Source organism: Dasypus novemcinctus, chromosome 5 (genome assembly GCF_030445035.2).
Source record: "Dasypus novemcinctus isolate mDasNov1 chromosome 5, mDasNov1.1.hap2, whole genome shotgun sequence".
In the NCBI taxonomy this organism is placed as follows: domain Eukaryota; kingdom Metazoa; phylum Chordata; class Mammalia; order Cingulata; family Dasypodidae; genus Dasypus; species Dasypus novemcinctus.
In genome coordinates, this window is record NC_080677.1 from 106,524,493 (window position 1) to 106,536,672 (window position 12,180).

Here is a 12,180-nt window from a genome sequence, read left to right on the forward strand (position 1 = left end):
AAGGAAATAGGCTCAGAGTCAGAAGTTGCTTAGAGTGATGATGTCACTCTGTTTTCCTTAGATAAGACATTTAAAAACATGCTGTTTTCTCTCTGGATCTGTCTTCTGTATATGGAAGTATTCGTATTAGTTTATCTTTGCACTCTCTTCTTGCTTAAAAATTCCTGTGACTCAGTCAGTTATTACTTTGTTTTCATCCAACAGCCCACAGATCCCCCTGGGAACTCTGTGAGTAAAATCAATCAGCTAACCAATAAATATTTATTGAGTGCCCACTAAGTGTTTGGCCTCTTCTTAGATCTTTGGGGAATATGATCTAGTTGGAAAGACAAGATATGTATACAAAGAAAGGTAAAAACCTACAGCAGTAAAAGCTGAGTAGTACAGCCAAAGGCATAGAGGAAGTGAGAAGGCATAGCATGGTTTGAGGTTGTAATACAGCAGAAGTTGAAAGTATTTTATAGGGTTAGAAGGATATAATTAATAAGAATTAAGAGTTTGCTACCTTGGAATTTCTGGTGCTGTTTAGTTAAAAGAAAACTGAATTTGCAGTCAAAATGTGACTTCTATTCTTAGCTCTGCCATTTACTAACAACACTACTGTGGCAAGTCTGAAACTAGTTCATCTTTTTTGGAAGAAATATGTACTGACCACAACCTCTGTGTTGCTAGACATGGCTATGAGTCTCCAAAAAGAGCCGGGAGGTTATCAGAGGGGTTGCCCTTATGCACACCTCAGCAGAGTCCCAGAGACAGATAAAGTAGATACAACCCCGGGTATTGGTTCTTCTGAGGCTGTAGAGACCCACAGGTTCTATGGTCATGGCAGATGGAGTTCAGTGCCATGTCAATTGGCCCTTCTTTGGAGTTTGTGTTTCTGTGTGATGGAGCTGGACTCAGATGTGATCTTTGTTCACAAGCCTCTCCTGTTACTTTTTCCAGAACTGTAGTTGGTGCTGGGGTTTACTATATATACCCAGGGGATCTGAATCTCTGGACTGACCATATGATAGCCAGGCCCTGAGTCTCAACAGACTTCAGCTCCTATACTGTGGTTTGTTGGACTTACCCCACTCAGCTAACATGGAGTTGAAGAAGGTCAACCACCACACCATGAAGCCAAGAGTGCCTACAACTGAAAGCAGGAGGATTGCATCCAGCATCCATGTGGAATCTAAGCCCCCTCTTAATAGAGATGTGGAGTCGACACAACCATTCCAGGGTCCACAGGATGGAGGAATAGAATATGGATGAGAGTAGACTTACTGATATTCTATTCATGAACTATTGTGATTAGTAATCAAAGAAAATGTGGCATTGGTGTGGAGAAAATGGCCATGGTGGCTGCTGGGTGTGGGGAATGGGAGGAAGAGATGAGATGTGGAGGCACTTTAGGGACTTGGAGTTGTCCTGGGTGATGCTGTAGGGACAGTTACCAGACATTGTATGTCCTCCCATGGCCCACTGGGTGGAATGTGGGTGAGTGTGGGCTATGATGTGGGCCATTGACCATGAGGTGCAGCGGTGCTCTGAGATGTATTCACCAAATCCAATGAATGTCTCATGATGATGGAGGAGATTGTTGCTATGGGGGGAGGAGTGGGGTGAAGAGGGTGAGGGGTATATGGGGACCTAATATTTTTTCAATGTAATATTAAAAAAATAAAGACCAAAAAAAAAAGAATTAAAAAAAAAAATGCCTGTCCTGTAATAGATACCCAGGAGATATTCATTAAATCTGTAATTACCCTTTGAGTGAAAAGGGTAGAAATGGTTTTAGTCATCACATGTTTACAGCTTAGGAGTTGGACGAATATGATTTTCGTTTTTATTTTTAAAATGCCATGTCGCTACACCCAGCCTCATTGTAGCCTTTCTTATTAGTTATGGCTCTGTCACTTAAATGCTTTGTAACCTTTCTGTGCCTCAGGTTTCTGGTCTGTGAAATAGGGATGATAACAGTTCCTACCCATCAGTAGTTCGTAAACATTAAAGGGGTTAATAAACGTGAAGCTTTTAAAATACTGTTCAATAAATGTTAGATTTTCTCCACTTCCTTCTATCCTCTACCTTTCCCATATCCCTCCCTTTTCTTCCTCTCCTTCTTTGCCTTCCTTCTTTTCCTTCTTTCTCCCTCCCCCTTTCCCACCTCCTTCACCTCCTTTTTCTCCCTCCATCATCATCATTTCAGACATAAGTCAATGTTTGTCTCCATATTGTAACTTTTCAAACATGTTTTCCATGATAATGGTGGGTTTGTGAATGAGGATTACTTGCCAGATGCTTTAAGAGGATGAAACTGGTAGTGTTCAGGATTGGTCAGTACTATAGAGAGACCAAATGAAAGGAGGTGTGGGAGCTTCCTGCTGAAGCAGAGAGGAAGGATAGGAAAGAAAGCATTCACGAGGGAACATTCCAGGCTTGAGTTCACTAATTTTATGTGAGATTTGAGACAAATTCAAAGATAAGAGAGCTGCCAGACCTTGGGAGTTTATGGCCTTCCAATTAGGGCTGTTGGGAGAATGAGCCGATTTGATGGGTTTCAGAAAAGCTCAATCCAGGCAAGTGAGTTTTACTTTTAAAATGCTAAGTTTTATATGATAAGGAGTTATACAAATTCACACATCCTGTAAATAGTTGGAAATGTGTGGCATATTTAGCAATGAGTCGACCAGTTTGGCCTGTTTGAAAGTACTTAATTTCCTAGATGACTTACTTTCCTCAAGCTAGATCTAATATTAATTTGGTTGTATCGTTTTTGAAACTGACTACTCAAGTGAAGGAAGCATGCTTGTCTCATAGAGGGAGTGGCACTTGGGAAACCTACCCCCTATTCTATCATATACTGTAAGGGAGATTCATATAAGTTGATGCAGTTTCCTTCTGTGAAACAGACATTCTTTTATTCAGTGTCCTTCTCCTCCTCCCCCTCTTCTTCCTCCTCCTTCCCCCCCCCCCCTTTTTTTTAATTAAAAGGAATGGAGATCGGGGGTGATATTAGATATTTGAAGACCAATATCATTTAATTCCTGGTCATATCTCAGGTTCTTCTCCTATGTCAGCTGAGGTACAGACAACCCCAAATATTTTGGTGACTTAGTGGAAATGCAGTGATGCTCAAGGAAAGCTGGCATAATGGAGTATAACACCACCATTTTGCTTGTTTTATACAGCCAGAACCATGGTATCGCTGAATAGATGAGCTATCAAATAAGAGATGGCAATACGATTACAGTACTGCAGAAATCCTGGAGGCAAAATGAAATTGTCTTTTTAGTAAGGAAAGAGATAACTATTTGATGTTATGCTTCTTTCCCCCTCCTTTCTAAATCACTTCATCCCATGTTTCCAACACTGTTCTTTCCAGTAGCCAGATTCATGAAGTGGGGTAAGTAATTCTACCAATTCTGAGTATATTTCTTTTTTTTTTTTTTCCTGAGTATATTCTTGTCTCATCCTCTGCCTGTTGTTTTTTCAGGAGCTTGAGGGTAGGTGTGTCCATGTGTATGGCACATGTGGAAAGGAAGCAACAGGGATGCACTGGCTCAGGGACACCTGGCAGTAGGGAATTAGCTAATCTTGGCAGGTTGAATATGAAGGGGCATCTCTTCATCACCCATGTTTAAAAGCCACATCCCTGGATATCTTGGTTTTCTTTCTCTTCTTCCCAAACTGAAGTATACTGCTGGTGTTCACTGGGGTGTGACCACTGATGCTAAAGAGGCTTTTTTCAGTGCTCAGGAAGAAGCCTCTTGTTAATGAGGTTTGGATGAATATGTGCTGTAGGGATTCAGGGATTTGTCTGTCTACAAAGCAGTGATATTTTTGTAGAATGATTTTTCTTTTTCGATGTTTTTCTCTCTCTCACCTTTCTTATTTTTTCCCTCCCTCCTTCCTTCTCTCCCTCCCTTTCTTCTTTTAAGTCTTTCTACAAGTCTTGTTCATGCCTCTCCATTGGTTTCAGTCTAACCATGCATCCTTCTAGGTTCTTAAAATTGGAGTAAGTCCATTGTATTCTTCATTGTTTTCTTTTTACTTCCCCCTCCCCATGAGGAAGAATGATTAGGATTCATTAAAGCACAAAGACCATACAAAGAGCCCTTGTTCCCAAGAGTTCTTGATTTTCCTATTTCAACTATAATCTCTAGAAAATGTTCTCATTAGCAAAGTAGTTGTGTTTAGAATCACAGAATTGTACATATTTTGAATGCTCATTAAACATGAACTAAAACTTACTGGAGAATTTTGTTTGGGAAAGTACTTCTTTTGCTTGATTTGCTTGTAAGACTGTTCAGATCAGTCTCATTCCATACTTCCCCATTCGTAAGTCTGACCAGCTGCTTTTCTATAGGTTGTACTGTCATCCTATAAAAGCCAAGTCTATCTCAAACCTGAAATTGCCAGGTTCTTGCCTCAACCTGGATATTATAGGTCTTAGTGTCAACTTCTAAGAAGGTCTGAAAGGAGCCTAGCTTTTGGGTATGCTAGCCATTGAGCATTTTTTCCACTTGTTTACCGTCTTTTTGACTGGGTAGATTGCATTCTGTGTGTGTTTGTGAGTTTATTTTTCTCTGTGTGTAGGAGCAAAGGTAGAGCAAATATTCTGAAGAAAATAGTCTTCCAGTTGTGAGCTTTCTCTCTCCTTACTGAATCTTTTGGTGACCTCTCTCACCTTAATTGTCTCTGATCTAGTTACAGTTACAAAGAAAGATGTCAGCACCCTGTAGCTTCCCTAGTGGTTCAGGCTCACGGTAGCATATCCCTTCGATAGCTGACTAGAAGTGAGATCAGCCATCTGGTATATTAGAGACCAATATTGAAGCTCTGTCATGTGGGGATCTCTTATCTCAGCACTTGAGAATGCCTGCCCTTGTTGTGAAGGTACAGCAATTGTATTAAGGGAAGTGGAAGCAGTTTTCCAGTATAAGACATTGGAGCTTTTGGGTGTTATGAGTGACATAAGCCTAGGCTTCCTGCCTGATAACTTGTTGGATCCATGTTCTCTCACGGTAAACAGTCATGGGGTGCATTTTGTGCTTAGTTTATAAAATTTGACCACAGAGCCTTGAAGTTATTGTAAAGACAGTATGTGTGGAGTATGTGTGTGCTGTGTGTGTGCATATGCCCACCTGAGATGTCTATCTCTACTCTAGATGACATGACTGTGGTGAATGAAATGACCTGTTAGTTTTCAACCCTGTGCCTTTAGTTTTGACTTAAATATATTGCAGAGACATTTCTTTATGGGTTTGTGTTATCTGAATATGTACATACATGTGTGTTTTGCCTTAGGAATAAATTCTGCTTTTGTAATCTCCATGGACACTTCAGTGACTAATAAAATGTAGATGGTTTTTAAGTGGAAAATGTTAAGCTCAAACAGCAAGATAAATAAAAATCTGTAAGACCACTGAAATTAATCTGTTAATTTTGTTCAAATGGAGAATGAAGCTAGGGCTGTGTGTGTGTGTATACAGCACTATTATTCCCTGTGCCTACTCTTTTGATATCCATTTAAGCCAGGTTTAATTTCATCAAGTAGCATTATTTGTTTTAAAGTATCCCTATTGATAGGCACTAAGTCATGGAAGCCACAGAATATATGCGTGATTGAATGAGAGAGAGAAGAGTGTGTGTGTATATATATGTATGGAAAGGGCTTTTTCTTTACTGCCACTGTTGAAATATGTATTTCCCTTTGATTATGAGTATAACTGGATAGGCAAGTGCACAACTCACAGTCTGTATCTCTGATGAAACAGTAAGATTATCCCTAAGAAGCTTTCTCTGCCTCTTCATAGTTTGGGTCTATGGGAAATTAGTGGTAGGTGGTGTTAAGGGGATGAGTGGAAAAAGTTTGGTCTTGAAGCTTCTAGGGCCGAGCAAAGTAGGCATCTGCTAAGTAGGGGAGTCTGGTTTAGGGAGTCAGAGCCCAAGCAGGGTGGGAGGATGGTTCAGGGGCAGGGTGCTGGAGCCTGAGCTTAAGGGCCAGCAGTGCAAGGTCAGTTATGTACAGGGGATTGATCATATAAATAAAAGTATTAAGGATAATGTGAGCCAGGTTTTGCACTGCCAGAGAAGGTCTTTACAAATGTGGAAAGGAAAAAACTAGAAAGAATCCTGTAGGATTGTAGGTGTTTGGTGTGACCTCATGGTATGTTCATTCAGGTTCCCAAAGAATCAGGTGCCAAGATGGGATTAGACATGCAAGAGATTAATTGGGGAAGAGTCTTCTGAGGGAAAATGTTAAGGGAGCTGAAGGAGGCTGAGCAAGCCATCAGACTTGCAATGCAGTCCTAACCCCTGTGGAGAATGAAAGAAAGGAAGGAAAGTTGGACAAGAAAAATATAAACTGTGGAGCAGTTCTAAGAAAGTTTCAGTGAAGTTGATGAGTCCTTGAGCCAAAGTTGCCCATCAGAAGAGTCCCATGTCTTCCGGCAGCAGGAATGCTTTTGTATCTATTCTGTACTCGGTCATTGACGGGGAGCAGACAGTGGGAAGCATAGCCTTGGCTGAAACAACAATGATGGATTTCAAAGCACTGCAGCCGGGGCTGTCAGTTATTTACATTTCCTATAGTCAGAGATCTGGGAGGCACATTTTCATGACTGCCATACATGTTTTTAAGCAGTTATAGGTAGATGTAGACATAAATGTAGAGAAATGAATATAGATGTAATTGTGTGTGTGCATGCCTGTGTGCACACTCTCTATATAGTATATATACAAGCATATGTTTTCTAGCTCTGTGGCAGCAGTACTCTAATAGCAGTGAGCATACTTAGCAGCCTGATCTTGGTTTCTAAATACCATTTTCCTCTAAAAGGTATCAGAGCTTCTTAGATAGATGGCTAGTTCCAGAACTGGGGAATACAGTACAAGATAAGCTGGGAACATCTCGTGCCAGAAAGCAAGGATGTGCTCAGAGAATGATGGGGACTTATCCAAAGGACACAGAAGCCAGCTTGATGGGGCTCCCACTGGCCAAATTGGGAACAATTAGAACATCAAAATAAATAATGGTTGTAGTTGATTATAACCCTTTGAATAAAATGGGAATCCATGAGTTCAGACTGATATAAACAAATAACTGCCTTACTTGAGAGTCGGGTGAGAGATGAAAGTTACATAGTTCGAAGTGTCTCGTCACAAAATACATATTAATTACAAAGAGGAAGAGACTAGCTTTACAGAGGAGAAGCCTGGTAGACCCCACCCTAATCAAGTGAGCAAAGTGCACATCATGAGTGTTCACTGTTTTATAGAAGGCAAAGGGAACAATATAACATTTCTGTGATATTCCTGCCAAAGGTGCATAACTTGAATTTAATTTGAAAAACAAACCAAAAAAAACGAATTTGGGAAACATCCAACAAAAGAACTGGTCCATACTCTTCAAAAGTGTCAAGGTCTTGAGAGTCAAAGAAAGGCTGAAGAACTATTCCAAACTAAAGAGACCTAACAACTAAATGCAACATCTGATTCAAACCTACATCCTTTTTCCTTCAATACACTATTGGGACAATTGGCAAAATTTGAGTACAGTTTGGATTTTTTTTTTAAGTATATCATTCATATATTAATATACATAAATAATAAATTTATAATAAAAGATATAAATTTATAAAACAAACAGGTGTCCCACATATCACCCCACCAACACCTTGCATTATTGTGAAATTGTTACAAACTATGAAAGAGCTTTGTACAAATATTATTACTAAGTATAGCCTATATCTTACATTGGTATATTTTGGGTTTTTGGTTTGTTTGTTTTTTTTTTAATTTTTCTCATATCCTTTTTTTAAAACTTATTTTTTAATAATCTTTTAAAAAAGTTAATCACATCACACAAACTGTTACATTAAAAAACATAAGAGGGAGGCGAACTTGGCCCAATGGATAGGGCGTCTACCTACCACATGGGAGGTCCGTGGTTCAAACCCCGGGCCTCCTTGACCCGTGTGAAACTGGCCCATGTGCAGTGCTGATGCACACAAGGAGTGCCGTGCCACGCAGGGGTGTCCCCCATGTAGGGGAGCCCCACGCGCAAGGAGTGCGCCCCGTAAGGAGAGCCGCCCAGTGCGAAAGAAAGTGCAGCCAGCTCAAGAATGGTGCCACACACACAGAGAGCTGACACAACAAGATGACACACCAAAAAGAAACCTAGATTCCCGGTGCCGCTGGTAAGGATAGACGCGGTCACAGAGGAACACACAGTGAATGGACACAGAGAGCAGACAACTGGGGGACTGGGGGGTGCTGGAGAAGGGGAGAGAAATAAATATTTAAAAATAAATAAATAAATAAGAGGTTCCCAAAAAACCCACATCCCCCCCCAGCCCCATCATTTTTTAAAATTGTATTTTAATGGTTGTAATATGTCCATTTTAACATCCTGATCCCAATGGTTATTATTATTATTATTATTACTACTACTACTATGTTGGAGAAACTCTTGGGTTTGTAGGAAATGCTTATCAAACTATTTGGGATGCTGCAGCATTTCAGCTACTTAATCTCAAGAAGGGGAGGGCATTCTTTACATGCAAGTTTTTTGTAAGTTTGGGTTGTTTCAAATGCACTGTGAATTAGTCTGGGTAATTTCAGACAATGCCCTTATATAACCTATCAATATATTGTTTGTTACTTCCCATCTTGCAGGAGTGGGAAGACTGAGAGGCTCAGGGGAAAGACAGGCAAATGCGTGATCAGTGTAACTGAGATCTACTCCTTTCGAATCACACTCCTTTGTGTGGGTATAGAACACCTTTTCTCTATGTTGGCAGCATATAGCCGCCCGTGGCTCCAAAGGTGTTTCCTAATGGGAAAGTATGAACATATTATAAGCTGCTCACTGTGGAAAGGAAGGGGAGGGGGAGTGGGAGATGTCAAAGAGAAAGCCTGTGTGTGAAAACCCATGTCTCTTGTGTTTATATCTGGACCCACATGATCATGCCTCAATGGCAGGTGTTCTCTTCTAATAAAATCCTAAATTTCTCTTTTGGTTTGGAGAAGCCTCCCTCCCCCCTTTTTTCCCCCTTTATTTTCTTTTAAGTGTTACATTAAAAAAATATGAGATCTCCATGTACCCACCACCCCACCCACGCCACCTTTCCCACATCAACAAAATCTTCCATCATTGTGGCACACCACTGCGCCCGGCGAATACATTCTAGAGAACCGCTGCAGCTCATGGACAGTGGTCCACATTGTAGTCCACACTCTCCCCCAGTCCAGCCAGTGGGCCACAACAGGACACACAACGTCCGTCTGTCCCTACAGCACCACCTAGGACAACTGCAAATCCTGAAAATGCCCCCACACTGTATCTCTTCTTCCCTCTCCCAACCATCAGCAGCCACCGTGGCCACCCTCTCCACATTGCTACTACAATTTCTTCCCTTACTAATCACAATATTTCCCCATCAGAACACCAGTAAGTCCACTCTAATCCATACTCTATTCTTCCATCCTGTGGACCCTGGGATGGCTATGTCCAGTCCCCCTCTTTATCAAGAGGAGGCTTAGATTCCACATGGATGATGGATGCAATTCTCCTGCTTGCAGCTGTAGGCACTCTTGGCTTCCTGGTGTCGTGGTTGACCTTCTGCACCTCCCTGTCAGCTGGCCAGGGCTCAATCCTAACACTAATTCTTTTTGTGTTTCTTGCTGATACAGAGAGATGAATTCCTCCTAGACCTTAGTACTCTTTTTATATGCTGATTGTGCCAGGCATGTGTAACTGGAGTAGTATTACTGATGCACTCAAAAAAGTGGAACGTATAAACTTGTTTAAAGCAGTATAATGTCATGGCACACAATTTACTGTTCTCTTTTCTTTTTGGGTAATTAAAACAGCACAACAGTGTCAGATTCTGAGCCATCTTTGGCCAGGGGGGAAAATCTCCTGACTTTTCCATAGCAGCCGAAAGAAATGAATGAGACAGTCAAGAGCATGAGTCTAGGCAAATTCCATTCTTTCTCTCCCTTTTATTCTCTTTGTAAATTCAATATAACAGACAGGACAAGAAAGACAAAAGCTAGTTAAGGCATGCAGAAAACTTTTGTCCTTAGTTCTATGCTGGGCAAGTTTCACTAATATATGCTTAGGAAATATAGGCTTAGGATCATAAATGATGTTCCATTGGTGTATTTCCAAAATGATTAGGTGGTCCAGATATTCCAAAGAGCTCAACATTTTCAGGATGTAGTAAAACAAAATTAAAAGAATATACGGTAACTTCAAAAAGCTGCCAAATGCCATATAGCTCATAATGCTGTGGGTTTTGTATGTATCTTAAATAAGTTATATCATTTCATTCAGAAAATATTCACTACATGTTTTCTTTGTGCCAAGTTCTGTGCTCTTGCACTGGGGTACAGAGCAAGAAAGATGTGACCCTTCACCTTTCAAAGCTTATAATTTAGTAGTGAAGATAGACTATGAATTAATCATTACAGTATAGTGTGATAAGTTATCATAGGAAAGCACATAGCAAGAAGAAAATACATGTGATATGATTCTCACATGCTTGGTGCTAAGGGAATGCCCAATAAATGACAGTTGTTATTATTTCACTTATTTTTTTACTGTCGTTACTACTGAGCACAAGCACCACAATTGTTCCAGGAAAATCTGTAATTAGGGATAAGCTAGCTGAGAGAACGTGGCTTAGACTTGAAGCTTTAGAGGGATGGGAGAAGAAGATATCAGGGAGGGTATGGTGAGATGGGAATCTCAGGCCTTAGGAACTAGAAAAGGTTTGTAGATAAAATCTGATAGGATAAAGAGGGCAAGAACCATGGAGGATATGGGAAGGATTGTGACCTTGGTTCTCTGCTGGCCAGGCAGGTACCCAGTCAACTCTGGGAATTGATATGAGAGCATGAACAGGAGTTGATCCTTAAGGCATCTGTGCTGTTTTGTTTAGTAGTAGTTTCTAGCTTTTCCTATAGTCGTGATTTGCGTGAATTTTCTCTGCCTGCTCTGCTGTTCCAACTTTCTCTCCAGACCCCGTGTATTGACTGTAAAATGTCAGTGTTCGTAATTCAAAATGCAGCAACAAATATGTGTTGTTCTTTTGGCTTTTTTTTTTTTTAATTTCTCTCCCCTTCCACTCTCCCCCACCCCCACCCCCAGTTGTCTGCTGTGTCCATTCGCTGTGTGTTCTTCTGTGTCAGCTTCTATCCTTATCAGCGGCACCAGGAATCTGTGTTTCTTTTTGGTGCGTCATCTTGTGTCAGCTCTCCGTGAATGTGGCGCCATTCTTGGGCAGGCTGCACTTTGTTTCACACTGGGCAGCTCTCCTTACGGGGCGCACTCCTTGCACATAGGGCTCCCCTAGGCGGGGACACCCCTGCATGGCAGGACACTCCTTGCACGTATCAGCACTGTGCATGGGCCAGCTGTACACGGGTCAAGGAGGCCCCGGGTTTGATCTGCGGACCTCCCATGTGGTAGGCAGATACCCTATCCATTGGGCCAAGTCCGCTTCCCTCTTTTGGCATTTTAAATCCCTAAGAAATCATAACCTGTCAAAAGTGGAGCTGGCCCCCACCCCACTCTCCAGTGTGCTTCGGTCGATGGTGGATGGAGACTCTCTCCTGCCCTGCTCAGGCTTCTTGGTAACACCCTTAGTTAAATCCTCACTGTGGATCAACATACACATCTGCTGATTTGCGGCTGTTGCGTTCTGCATGCTGCCAAACCCAACTTTGCGATAATGACAGTGTTTGCCAGCACACTTATGCAGTGACTCAGGAGACAGCGTGGCCAGCAGAGCAGCCTCTTTGTGGGAGTGGATTTTGAGAAGTGCTAATTCTGTGGCAGTTTGGAGATATTAATATCGTGCTGGCAGTAGATAAACAGACAGCAGAGGGGCATATAATGAGAAGAGAATCAGCTTCAGCATCTTTTCCTCCTTTCCTACTGCACATATTTTTTTCTTCCAAAAAAGTATGTTCTCCTGGGTTTGAACCCTTAAGTTGCTTAAACATACACATAGACGGGTTAGTCTAGCTCCCAGAATCTCTAAAGTGGTGTGACTTTCTTAGAATCACTAGTATGTTAAGAGTTAACTGCATTTTCAAAAAACACTAAATCATAGCATATGGTACTGTATCCTATTGCTTTCCATACCCCCCTCTCTAAAGGGCACCTAACCAGATGGTTTGCGT

At 41.4% G+C, this 12,180-nt stretch overlaps 1 protein-coding gene across 1 annotated transcript in view; it reads left to right on the plus strand.

The window, feature by feature from the left end:
* Nucleotides 1-12,180, plus strand: part of SND1 (staphylococcal nuclease and tudor domain containing 1) — a 450,188-nt gene that overhangs the window by 232,654 nt on the left and 205,354 nt on the right. The window lies entirely within an intron of this gene.